The sequence below is a fragment of the Ovis canadensis genome, chromosome 19 (assembly GCF_042477335.2).
Source record: "Ovis canadensis isolate MfBH-ARS-UI-01 breed Bighorn chromosome 19, ARS-UI_OviCan_v2, whole genome shotgun sequence".
NCBI classification, from domain to species: Eukaryota; Metazoa; Chordata; class Mammalia; order Artiodactyla; family Bovidae; genus Ovis; species Ovis canadensis.
In genome coordinates this window covers 24,798,714-24,811,093 of record NC_091263.1, presented here as the reverse complement: position 1 = coordinate 24,811,093, position 12,380 = coordinate 24,798,714, and the positions used below count along the sequence as shown (strand labels likewise).

The following is a 12,380-nucleotide window of genomic DNA, read 5'->3' as shown; positions in this document are numbered from 1 at the left end:
AATTCCTATCACAGAGTCTGAACTCGTGGGCAAACTCTCTGGAAAATGCCCAATACAGGGGGAACAGTGTGGTCTGTGTGAAATCAGGGCTGATGAGGCTCTGAGGTGGGCGAGAGAGGGCTCGACCAGACACCAGCCGTGGCCTGGGGGAGGAGGAAGGGCAGTGGGTGGCAATTAAACCACCTCTGCAGCGAGTCACTTAGTGTCCTGGGACAGGGTGCCATAGCACGGTGAGAAGGAAGAAGGCAGAGGAGGGGAGGACAGGAGAGAGGTACCCAGGGAACTGTGTCGCTGCACCAGGCCCACGGGAACAGTGCTGGAGCGGCACAGGGAGGACAGACCAGCACGCTGGATGTGGCAGCTTCAGGAAGATGGCGGTGGAGCTCATGTGTTGTTTTAGAAAGTGGCTAGAAGGAGACAAGGAGGGGATGTTAAAATGGGCTGTGTCGTGTCTCCACTGAGTCCAGGACAGAGGATACAGATGGCACAACAGGTGCGATCGACTCTGATTTATTAAAGGGAAATAGGTGCTTGGCTTCCAGGCAGGCCTTAGAACTTTGGTGCCGAAATGCACTTCACAGTTAAGTGACCGAGCAATTCAATCCTATGAGGAAAGAGGAAGGGAGGTGGGAGACTGGAGGGAGCACTCCTTTGCAGAGCTGTTTGGGCATTAAGAGTTTCATCCCTAAAGCGATCCTTCTCTACATAATGAGAAGAACGTGGTGTTTTCTTCTCAGTCTCCTCCTACTGAGAGGGGTTTGGAGGAGATTTGGATGTAGGGCTGTGGCCACATCCTTGGGAGAGTGTAAAGGTGAGAGATATGGGTGACCAGTGCTCCTGGCAGCCTGTCCAGGAGACAGAGCCATAGAGGCGAGACCTGCATCCTAGAAGCTTGTCAGCAAAGGGATGTGTGAATACCAGCTGTGGATCACGCTGAATGCCGCCTGAGAAGACCAGCTAGAAAGGCAAAGGGCCTCCCTCAATAGGAATTAGTATGTCCATATACCGTGACATATGAGGGCATGGGTCTCCCTCTGCATATCGTAGCTGGCAGGCAGGTCTGGTGGCTCAGATGGTAAAGAATCTGCCTGCAATCGGGAGACCTGGGTTTGATCCCTGAGTCAGGAAGATCCCCTGGAGGAGGGCATGGCAACCCATTCCAGTATTCTTGCCTGGAGAATCCCATGGACAGAGAAGCCTGGCAGGCTCCAGTCCAAAGTGAGGAGAGCTCGAGATACATAAAATCTGCCTCCATCTCCTCCTCCTCATCCAAACCACCACCGTCCCTTGTCTGGACTAATTCCTGACTGAACTGTCTTTACCTGTTTTTATGTCCCTCCTTGATGTGTAGAAAGGCCAGACAAACGTACCCAAATCCGCTCCTCCTGCTTAACTGTCTCTCAGGAGGTTCTTCCTGCCTTTCTGATGTTATGCAAATGCTTACCATGGTGGCAAGACTTTGTACGATTTGGTGGGAACCTTCACCCGGGTACAGCTACCTGGCCTTCTTCAAGTTCCTTAAATGCACACGCTCTTGAATCTCTGGGAGTCTTCACACATGCTGCCCTGTGTGTGTGGAACGCTGTGCCTGTCCCTCCTCACTCGCGTCCCTGCTCCTCATCCTTAGGGTGGCTTGTCATTTCTTCAATGAAGGCGTCTTAGAACACTCCCCTTTCCCTGTCTAAATTACATTTTTTCCCACTAGTCTTTTCATGGCACTCTGTTGCTATCTTTCACAGTATTTATCACAATTATCACTTATTTGAGATTTTTTTTTTTCCCATCTGAACTATGAACTCAGTGAGGCTAAGGACTGAGTCTGTCCATTTGCCTCTGTATACCAGCTGTGGGTGTGGTGCCCAATAAACACACCTTAAAGAAGTTAATGAACAAACTCTATTTTATTGTCAGTCACACACGTGCTGAAATCAGTAGTGACTGATTCACATAATTAATTGGAGTATTTTCACTGATATTGTAGAAAAGCATTCAAGAGCTGAAAGAGGATTTGGAGAGCATCTATTTCACAGGTGAGAAGCCTGAGGCTCGGGTCCGAGGAAGTCCTGCCTAGTTTCACTCTTTCTGGACTGGATCCAAACATTTCCTCCTTTTACTTGATTGTTTCACTGACAAGAGGATGCACTTGCGGATGTGGTAAGTAGCTTCAGTCGTGTCTGACTCTTTGTGACCGCATGTGACTGCTCTGTCCATGGATTTCCCAGGCAAGAATACTGGAGTGGGCTGCCCTGCTCTTCTCCAGGGGATCTTCCTGACCCAGGGATGGAACCCGCATCTCTTATGTCTCCTGCACTGGCATGCAGGCTCTTTACCACTAGCACACTTGGGGAGAATGAAATGACAAAATAAGGAACTATGAGAACCTGACGTTCAGCCAACAAAAGCAACAAGAAAACCCTTGACAGGACAAAGTCCTAGAAACTCTTTAGCAGCTATTACCTGAAAATCCCATCCTGAAGGCACATTGAACAAAAGAGTGTCTGCTATTACAAACACAGGAAGTTGAAGTGACATATAAACGCACCACAAATTACTGGATATGTGTGTTTGTTCATAAATACTAGTTGGACGGTCTCTTTTTCACTTTGACAATAAGCACTTAGTTGAAAGGCTACAGTGCCTTCAAAAGACTGGACTTTGAAAGCAGTAACTTAATTTTTGTTTTCAAATTGAAGAATGCTATTTGTGCCCTATGTGAGAATGTAACTAAAAGCTTCAAAGAGGAAAGTTATTTCATTGTGTACTGGACTCTGAAATAGAGCCATTATATATTAAGATATGTTTTCTTTCAGACTTGAACACTGTAATTTCAGTTTTCCTTGTTTGTTCTAACACACTCCACTATATTGAGTCAGACCACTAGCAATTATTCAGTTTTAGGTGTTCCAATTTCTACCGTGTAATAACAAAAGTGATTGAGGAGGAAAGCTTGTATTCTGTGACTTAGAGAATAGTTCAAAGGAATAATTTACCTCCCAGCAGTGGCATTAGTTTACTGTAGCAAAATATGGAGAAGCTATGATCTAACTTGTTTTATTACCACCAACCTCCATCACAAAGGCATCACTGAACATGACCCTTATGCCTCAATAGGGTGGGAAAAGTATGCTTTTAAATTTTAATCTCTCATGCAGGCTCTTTAAACTAACATTCTTGGAGCCCCAGCTGTCTTATTGTCAAATGGAAACAGTACTAACTACTATCAGGGTTGCTAATAGTAACAGCATCATAATATATACAAAGGGGATAACATGGGTTTACATACTTGAAAACATAAAAGTATAAGTGGATTTTAAGTAAGCTTGGTGGACAAGTCACAGGAGTTTCCTACTTACTCATACCAAAACTCCATTAAAATTAGCAAGGAAAAAAAGATGGTATAGACCCCAAATAATAGGATTATTGGAAGGAGTTGCAAGGGTATAAGAAATTTCAACATATGTTTGGAAGACAGCAATTGGAGGTACTGTAAGAAGTTTAGCAGAAGAGACGAAGACTGGATTTCTCAATAGCAACTTGGAAACTAGAATATCATGGAGCTTTAAAACCTGTGGAATTTCAAATATCTGAGAGGAAATAATTTCCAACCTAGAATTTTATACCCAGTCAAATTACCAATAAGTATGAAGGCAGCATAAACACATAGTCAGATTTTCAAGGAATTAAAACTGTTTACCTTTCACACACTCTTTCTTAGAATACCAGTGAAGAATATGCCTTAAAAAGATGAAGAAATAAATCAAGGGAGAGGAAAATATCAGACTCAGTGTGCAACACAAGAGCCACATAGAGGAGAGATAATGATGTGCACACAGGACAACACTGTAATAGCCCTAAACAGGAGCCACAGATGAAATGAAGCTAGGGGGGAAATGAAACTGAAATGTTTATGGAGCTTTTAAAGATTTGGGTATCTTAATAGATATGGCATTTGATAGGCATATGGGGGCATATTAAAAAACAATTACAGGTATACGAAAAGTCAAGGAAATGATAAAGTCAATTTTCAATTTGGGGCAACATAAAACCTGTGTAAGGAAAGAAATGTAACAGTACAATACTTGAATCAGATGTCAGCAACACAGATTTCCCTAGGGAACCAGTGGTTAAGAATCCTCCTGCCAATGCAGGGAACGTGGGTTTGATCCCCAGTCCGGGAAGATCCCACATGCCCTGGGCATCTAAATCCGTGAGCCACAACTGCTGAGCCCGTGCACTCTGAAGCCTGTGCTCCGCAACCAGAGAAGTCGCCCCAGCGAGAAGCCTGAGCACTGGAACTAGAGAGGAGCCTCTGCTCCCTCCAGGTAGAGAAAAGCCCCTGCAGCAAAGAAGACTCAGCACAGCCAAAATAAATAAATAGTTTAAAAAACTTCAAAAAGAGAAGTTAGTAGCAGCCATAAAAATGCATAAAGTGACCAGCTAACACCAAATTGTGATATAGCTACTTGGGAAGGTGAGAGAGCAAGGGAGCAGCAAAGATTGTGATATTACCCTTATGAGGAGGAGAGAGTGAGAAAGACAGGAACAGGCAGGCGTGTTGGAGGGTGGGAGCTGCATCCTCATCCTCTACAGCAGGAAGCCAAGACACGTTTGTCAATAAGTATCAATAGTACTGGAAGCACAGGATTTAGAGATATTGACGTAAAGGCCAGAAGCAACTATTAAAGAAGATGAAAGTGGCTGCCTTTCAGAAGCAAGATGATACAGTTTCCATTGTAGTATTTTCAGTACTATCTTTAAACTAGTCTCCTATACTACTGTAACAAAAAGCAAAAGCTGAAGATGCTGGAAACTGGGTCAGGTCAGGCCCTTGGAATGAAGTGGTCCTTGGAACATGAAGACATAGGGAGGATATGGGGCCAGCACATCAGTTCTTCCCTGGGATATGAACTCCTAGGATAAATCTAAGATAGCTCTATGAGTTACAGTTGAAAATTATTAAGAATGTGAGCTATGATCTTAAGATGGATTTTGGAATGGATCGATGCAAACAAGTACAACACTGATTAATTGTTGGGCACTGAGCAGTGTTATGAGCCTAGTATCATTTGCCACTATGGATAAGTGAGCTGTCCATGGAAAGCCAAGTGCTGAAGCTCCAGTGAATTAACATGTTCATACAGAGATGTTGGGAGAAAATACTGAAGGGGTTTTCTGAATGCAAATGACTGAAATAACTACAGTGGATGACAGGCTTTTTAAAAGAAATGATATTGATGACAGACATCTAAGAAACAATTGGCCAGGCTCATTTTGATAAGATTTTGCCATTGAGGCACTGCTTAACCCTTGGTTGAATTTCATATATTAATAGTATCAGAGTTAAAGATAAAACTGTGGTTGCACCTGAGGTCATCTACCTAGAGAAATAATATGGAGAATGAGTAAGAAAAGAAAGGTATAAGAAAATAAATGTAATCACAGGGAAGGGAAAGTAGCTCAGTCGTGTCCGACTCTTTACGACCCCATGGACTTTACAGTCCATGGAATTCTCCAGGCCAGAATACTGGAGTGGGTAGCCTTTCCCTTCTCCAGGGGATCTTCCCAACCCAGGAATTGAACCTAAGTCTCCCGCATTACAGGCGGATTCTTCACCAGCTGAACCACAAGGGATAGTCAGTACTTAATTTAGCAGTGAACAATAGTTATAATTGTTACTGACAGTTAGTTTGCTTTCAGACTGTACAACCATAGAAACACTTCTATAATTTATTTGAAAAAATTAATATAAATTAGACATTAGGAAAGATACTTTATGGGACTTCCCTAGTGGTCCAGTGGTTAAGAATTTATCTTGCAATGCAGGGGATGTGGGTTTGATCCCTGGTCAGGAAACTAAGACCACTCATGCTGCAGAGCAACTCAGCCTGTTTGCTGCAGCTACTGAGCCTGAGTGCCATAGTTAGAGAGTGTGCATCGTAACAAAAGACCCGATGCAGCCAAAATAAGTAAAAATAATAAATATTAAAAATAGAAAGATACTGTGATTTGCGGGAAAAAAACCAGAATATAGAAATATATATTATATATCTATGAGTATCTAGAAAAAGATACATAAATATTTCCTGGATTACATACAATATGTATAAAAGATTCAAAGGTAAATATAGATGAGATAGTTCAGAGATGTTCCAGGCCCCTGTTCCTATCGGTTTAGCCACTGGACTCCCCTCAGCCTCGGGCAGGACGGGCCAGGGATAGGAGAGGAGAAGGCAAGCAAGCAGGAGACTGCCGGCATCAAATCTGCAGTCTCTGAGGACCAGAAGCCTGGATCACAGAACGGCTTCTGAGCCGGAGACAGGAGAGCAAAAGCCGTGGGTGAGTTTTCAGTGCCTGGGCCGACCAGAGGCATTTAAGGGCTAGGGACTATGCAAACAGTAGTAAAGATGACAGAGTCAGTATTTTTAAAGTAAAGGTGGCAACCAAACCTCTGCTGGGTAATTAAAGCCGGTACTATAATGCAGCTAGCATTATTCACGGGCCATTTGCCTTTGAATAAACACTAACACAAGAAATGAAACAGAATTCCTTAGGATTCCCTCCGTGATGGGACCCCTGCTGACTCTCTTTGCTTCATTTTCAACAGGCTCCACCTTGATCTCCTCCTCAGTTTTACCAGATCATTTGTGGCTCCTGGCAAGTGTGGCCAGATCACGGCACTCGAGGGTTGCTCACACGCCTCCTCTGCCTTTCTTGTTCAATTGCTAAACAGCGTTTCATTTTCTTGAAGCCCTTCTAAGGATTTTTCAAAGCCTCCTGCACACACATTTTCCCTGCTTCCGCTGTCTCAGGACCCACACTCTCCTCTGTGCTCTCATCGTTGCCAGGTACCTTTCACAAGGGGCCCTTGATAAGGAGTATCCACCTCTAGAACTCCTGTGGCCAGGAGAGGGCTTGGCACAAAGAAGACCACTGCCCGCGAGGAATTATCAGCCTTTTCAGACCGGGGCGAGAGAAGCACCCAGGCTGAGAAAACGCTGAGGCTCCACCAATCATGTTATGGAAGAAGTGAGGCTCCTTCTGTGGCCCCCGGTCCCTGGGGGTTTGTGTAACTGTCCGGTTCTAGTTGCCTGCACATCTTTACTGCCTGGGCTTCACCTGGCTGGCTTGCTTTTCATGCCAATATTCCAGTGTGACTGCATCCCGGTTTGCTGGGACCTAGAACTCTCCAAGCTTCTGGGACCTACAATCCAGGCCAGATACTGTCTCACCTGATGCTTGCCTGACCTAGGAAGAGGGCTGAAAGTAAATTCTGGGAAACCACGCTTTCCACCTCTACCACTGGCTCTTCAAACCCTCCTCAAAGCAGTTGCTGACAGCTACCTGGACCTGTCCTCCTAGGGTGGTATACTTGAAAGAGTTGGAGCTTTGGCATTAGGGCAATATAGCTTAAACTGCCCCCAAACTTTAGGTATCACTCAATAGTTGGAAAGTTTTCTGATAAGGGAGGAAAAGCAGGAAATTTTTCCCATCCCAGTTGAACTCTAATCATGAGACCCTGATTAAAAATAACCCATGCTCTCTCTCCCCTACCATGAGTTCAACTGAACAAGATGGTTTCCAAGTTTTCCAGGAAATTCACTAATATAGTCATTCACCAGTGACTTGAAATAACATTAAGCAAGCAGGAAGGATCATTAAAGATATAAAGACCCCTGGGCCACCTTTCCCTGAAGACTATATTCCCCACTCCCTGACACATTACTTTTCCAACTCCTTCCTAGCTTAAAAAAATTAATGGCATTCGTTGTTTATAAATGCCTCTGTTGATCTTTCCTATTTCGGTTCCTGACTGCTAGTGGAAAATCTCTCCCCACTTCTCCTGGCCCTCACCCGCACCGAGCTTCAAAAATAGCAACGGGAGTTGGGTTGGTTCAGGGCTTTTTGTTTCGAGTCCGTAGCCTTTGCCCTCCAGGTCATCGGTTCATGGCCTAACACCATGGCCAGCAAACTTTCATTCTGTTACATGTGTGTGGCTTGAAGTTTTGAGGCCCTAATGATCACTTTCTCATGACTGTCTTGAACACCCTTGAGCTCGGTATAAATGATCTCTGCTCCTGTCTTCTCCTTCTCTTTTCTGAGGTCTGCAGATTTCACAGTCTTGTTGGCTTTCTTCAGAACTGTTCTTTTAGCTTGCTGGTGCTGCTGCTAAGTCGCTTCAGTAGTGTCCGACTCTGTGCAACCCCATAGACGGCAACCCACCAGGCTCCCCCGTCCCTGGGATTCTCCAGGCAAGAATACTGGAGTGGGTTGCCATTTCCTTCTCCAATGCGTGAAAGTGAAAAGTGAAAGTGAAAGTTTTCCCAAGAATGGATTGGCTAATCTCTGCTAAACCCCTTCTCTCCATCCCAAAGGTGCCTACTATTAAGCTCAACTGTTCATACAAACAGATATATCTAACCCTCAGATCAGTTCAGTTCAGTCACTCAGTTGTGTCCAACTCTTGGCAACCCCATGAATCACAGCATGCTACGCCTCCCTGTCCATTACCAACTCCCAGAATTCACCCAAACTCATGTCCATCGAGTTGGTGATGCCATCCAACCATCTCATCCTCTGTCGTCCCCTTCTCCTTCTGCCCCCAGTCTCTCCCAGCATCAGAGGCTTTTCCAATGAGTCAACTCTTCACATGAGGTGGCCAAAGTATTAGAGTTTCAGCTTTAGCATCACTCCTTCCAAAGAACACCCAGGACTGATATCCTTTAGAATGGACTGTTTCGATCTCCTTGCAGTCCAAGGGACTCTCAAGAGTCTTCTCCAACACCACAGTTCAAAAGCATCAATTCTTCAGCGCTCAGCCTTCTTCACAGTCCAACTCTCACATCCATACATGACTATTGGAAAAACCATAGCCTTGACTAGATGGATCTTTGTTGGCAAAGTAATATCTCTGCTTTTAATATGCTATCTAGGTTGGTCATAACTTTCCTTCCAAGGAGTAAGCATCTTTTAATTTCATGGCTGCAATCACCATCTGCAGTGATTTTGGAGCCCAAAAAAATAAAGTCTGACACTGTTTCCACTGTTTCCCCATCTATTTCCTATGACGTGATGGGACCGGATGCCATGATCTTCATTTTAAGCCAACTTTTTCACTCTCCTCTTTCACTTTCATCAAGAGGCTTTTTAGTTCCTCTTCACTTTCTGCCTTAAGGGTGGTGTCATCTGCATATCTGAGGTTATTGATATTTCTCCTGGCAATCTTGATTCCAGCTTGTGCTTCTTCCAGCCCAGCGTTTCTCATGATGTACTGTGTATATAAGTTAAATAAGCAGGGTGACAGTATACAGCCTTGATGTACTCCTTTTCCTATTTGGAACCAGTCTGTTGTTTCATGTCCAGTTCTAACTGTTGCTTCCTGACCTGCATATAGGTTTCTCAAGAGGCAGGTCAGGTGGTCTGGTATTCCCATCTCTTGAAGAATTTTCCACAGTTTATTGTGATCCATACAGTCAAAGGTTTTGGCATAATCAATAAAGCAGAAATAGATGTTTTTCTGGAACTCTCTTCCTTTTTCCATGATCAAGTGGATGTTGGCAATTTGATCTCTGGTTCCTCTGCCTTTTCTAAAACCAGCTTGAACATCAGGAAGTTCACGGTTCACATATCCTGGCTTGGAGAATTTTGAGCATTACTTTACTAGCGTGTGAGATAAGTGCAATTGTGCAGTAGTTTGAGCATTCTTTGGCATTGCCTTCCTTTGGGATTGGAATGAAAACTGACCTTTTCCAGTCTTGTGGCCACTGCTGAGTTTTCCAAATTTGCTGGCATATTGAGTGCAGCACTTTCACAGCATCATCTTCCAGGATTTGAAATAGCTCAACTGGAATTCTATCACCTCCACTAGCTTTGTTCATAGTGATGGTTTCTAAGGCCCACTTGACTTCACATTCCAGATGTCTGGTTCTAGGTGAGTGATCACACCTTTGTGATTATCTTGGTCGTGAAGATCTTTTTTGCACAGTTCTTCTGTGTATTCTTGACACCTCTTCTTAATATCTTCTGCTTCTGTTAGGTCCATAGCATTTCTGTCCTTTATCAAGCCCATCTTTACATGAAATGTTCCCTTGGTATCTCTAATTTTCTTGAAGAGATCTCTAGTCTTTCCCATTCTGTTGTTTTCCTCTATTTCTTTGCATTGATTGCTGAGGAAGGCTTTCTTATCTCTTCTTGCTATTCTTTGGAACTCTGCATTCAGATGCTTATATCTTTCCTTTTCTCCTTTGCTTTTTGTTTCTCTTCTTTTCACAGCTATTTGTAAGGCCTCCCCAGGCAGCCATTTTGCTTTTTTGCATTTCTTTTCCATGGGGATGGTCTTGATCCCTGTCTCCTGTACAATGTCACAAACCTCCGTCCATAGTTCATCAGGCACTCTGTCTATCAGATCTAGGCCCTTAAATCTATTTCTCACTTCCACTGTATAATCATAAGGAATTTGATTTAGGTCATACCTGAATGGTCTAGTGGTTTTCCCTACTTTCTTCAATTTAAGTCTGAATTTGGCGATAAGGAGTTCATGATCTGAGCCACAGTCAGCTCTTGGTTTTGTTTTTGCTGACTGTATAGAGCTTCTTCATCTTTGGCTGCAAAGAATATAATCAATCTGTTTTCAGTGTGAATAATTTTTGAGTTTTATACTCCACAAAGAACATTCACTTGTATCAATTTATCAGTAAATTCTATGAAGTAGGTATTGTTATTTTTAATCTCATTTGTAAGATGCTGGGATTAAAAGATCCTCAATAGTGCTAACTGAGAAGTGCAAATCAAAACTACAATGAGGGAACTTCCTTCACGGTCCAATGGTTAAGATTCTGCACTCTCAATGCAGGGGGCCCAGATTCGATCTTTGGTCAGGGAACTGGATCCCCATTGCTACAACTAAGAGTTCTCATGCTGTAACTAAAAGATCCCAGTATGCCACAACTAAGACTAAATAAATAAATCAATATTAAAGAAACCACAATGAGGTATCATCTCACACTGGCCAGAGTGGCTATCATAAAAAAATCTACAAATAATAAATGCCAGAGATGACATGCAGAAAAAGGAACCCTCCTACACGGGTGATGGAAATGTAAATTGGTACAGTCACTGTGGAGAACAGAATGGAGGTTCCTTTAAAAACTAAAAATAGAGCTCCCCTATGATTGAGTGATCCCACTCCTGGCCATATGTCCAGAGAAAAACAATTCAAAAAGACACATACATCCCAGTATTCACTGCAGCACTATTTACAACAGCGAGGACATGAAAGCAAGCTAAGTGTCCATCAACAGATAAATGGATAAAGAAGATGTGGTACGTATAGACAATGGAATATCGCTCAGCCATAGTACAGAATGAAATAGCACCATTTGCAGCAACATGGATAGACCTAGAGACGATCATACTAAGTGAAGAAAGCCAGATGGAGAAAGACAAATACCATGCTACATGGGTTATATGTGGAATCCAAAAACTGACACAAATGAACTTATTCACAAAACAGAAATAGACTCAAAAACACAGAAAACAAATGTATAGTTACCGAAGAGGAGCCACGGCAGGGATAAACTAGGAGTTTGGAATTAAAATATACACCCACCACTATATATAAAATAGATAAACCACAAGGATCTACTGTATAACACAAGGAGCTATACTCAATATCTTATAGAGGTCTATAATAGAATAGAATGCAAAGAGAGAATATATATTTATATATATGACTAAATCACTTTGCTGTACAACTGAAACTAACATAAGACTGTAAATCAACTGCATTTCAATAAAATTTTTTAAAAAAGACATTGGGATTGAGGGAAGGTAAATTAATTGTCCAAGGTCATCTGATCTACCAAACACAGAGCAGAATGCAAATACCCACCCTGACCTCTCTGCACCGTTGTGCCTCTCTGCTGGATCTGTCTGCAAGCTCTGTGTTTTGAATCTGCTTGCAACGATCCACTTGCAGGTGTTCACTAGCGCCAGTGATGATGACTGTTAGGGCAGTGGAAAAGTTTCTACAAATCTGATGGTACAGAGCCCTTATTTCTTTGCCTCTGTCAGCTACTGGAGGTTTTAGAGTAAGCATCAAGCTAAGGAGCTTGAGCACAATTTTTTGGGCAACCAGGTAGGGTGAGCATTCCTAAGAAAAGCAGGAATTCGAAGGCAGTTTGCTTTCAGAAGAGGGTTGGCAGCAGTGTAAAGGGGATGAGGTGGTAGAAATGGATAAGAGAACACAGTTCAGGAAGTTCTTGAGACAGTTCAGGTGAGGCGTGCTGAAGCCTGGACTGGGACAGGAGCAGCGGGAACAGCGGAATGACCTGGCCATGGAAAAGTCACAGAAGGAGAACTGACAGCGTTCTGCTCAAGGGGAG

The 12,380-nt window shown here is 43.2% G+C and overlaps 1 protein-coding gene across 1 annotated transcript in view; it reads right to left on the bottom strand.

Annotated features, from left to right (window-relative positions):
- The window catches only part of STAC (SH3 and cysteine rich domain), a 116,063-nt gene that overhangs the window by 47,061 nt on the left and 56,622 nt on the right, over window positions 1-12,380 (bottom strand). The window lies entirely within an intron of this gene.